Below are 1,204 nucleotides of genomic sequence, written 5' to 3'. Positions count from 1 at the left end.
CCCCCCCCCCCCCCCCCAAAAAAAGATCTTAGCTAGATAGTGCAGATCCTTTGAAGTGAGTTTCCATGGAAACAACCTTAAACAAGCAACCTTAGTTTGGAAAAAAGAGAGGTTGATTTTTTTTTGAGGACAAGCATCTGGCTGTGCTGGAAGTGCTACAGCTACCTGCTACTGGCTGTGCTTGCAAATAACTGTAGATTTATACGCAAATAGTCATGAAATGCGAAACTGGTGTTAGTTTTAAAGGTCTATATAAAATGTTGTTCACACAAACCCCCAAAACAAATGAGATTAGAGCTGTTTTAAGGAGACAGTAACCCGTTTTGATCGTGGCCCCACTCAGACTAGCCATTGGCTCATCAGTCCAGTCAGAAATAAACTCTGTTTTTTATAAAAACCGAGGTTCATCAAAGGGCTATCTACAGCAGGTGAGATATTAATTGTTCATTTTAAAAGATCTAAGCAAAACAGTTTCAAAAATAAGATGAAAAGACCGTTCAAGTTTTCACTGAAATTGCCAGCTAGTGTAGAATAACACCATTACTGCTTTTGTGAGCCTTCTTTCCTTCGCAAATACTCTCTATTAAAGTTTCTTTGCAAATGTTTGCTCTTTGGGGAGCTTTCCAAATAAAGAGCCTGGTAAGTTTGAAAGAGTCGTCAAAATGAAGAAAAATGAATACCTTGTCAAGTAAATTCCAGATGCCTCCAAACAGAACAGGAGTATCGAAATACACGTCACGATGAGTCCAAAGAGATCTGACGGCTGCTCAGAGAAATCACATTTGTTAAGTCCTACCTCTGAGCATCATTTATATATATATACACACACACTTCCTCATTTCCTTCAGAACATTTTGGTTCAGGCCTCTAAGTCAAATGAATTTACTCATAATGAGATCCAGAGAGGCTGTTTCGAGGCAGGCTGACAGCTAACGCTGCAGATTACTGATCATTTCCCCTCCATTGTTCATTTCCTCCCCCTCCTCACACTGACTCTCACTCACTGTCTGTTTACCGCCTATAAACAGCAGCAGCTCTTATGCTAAAAGCAGCACGAGAACCGTCACGCCACCCTCATATGGGGCGCCGTTTGTAAAGGAGCTTGTGCTAAAAATTCATGCCTAAATTTTGTCACATTTAGCTTCAAACACTGTTTAAAAATGTAGTGTTGATTTTCTGATGTCACTTTTTACAACATTTAGCT

General features: G+C 40.0%; 1 protein-coding gene across 1 annotated transcript in view; it reads right to left on the bottom strand.

Moving 5' to 3' along the window:
• Positions 1–976, bottom strand: part of LOC108230130 (coiled-coil domain-containing protein 136) — a 33,191-nt gene extending 32,215 nt beyond the window's left edge. The window contains exon 1 of the mRNA XM_017406076.3: positions 681–976. The gene's annotated coding sequence lies outside the window, so the exon portion shown is untranslated. The remainder of the gene's footprint in view (positions 1–680) is intronic.
• Positions 977–1,204: the final 228 nt, after the last annotated feature.

This window comes from Kryptolebias marmoratus, linkage group LG11, assembly GCF_001649575.2.
Source record: "Kryptolebias marmoratus isolate JLee-2015 linkage group LG11, ASM164957v2, whole genome shotgun sequence".
Lineage (NCBI taxonomy): Eukaryota > Metazoa > Chordata > Actinopteri > Cyprinodontiformes > Rivulidae > Kryptolebias > Kryptolebias marmoratus.
Note: the sequence above shows the minus strand (reverse complement) of the source record. Positions and strands in the feature narration are given on the sequence as shown.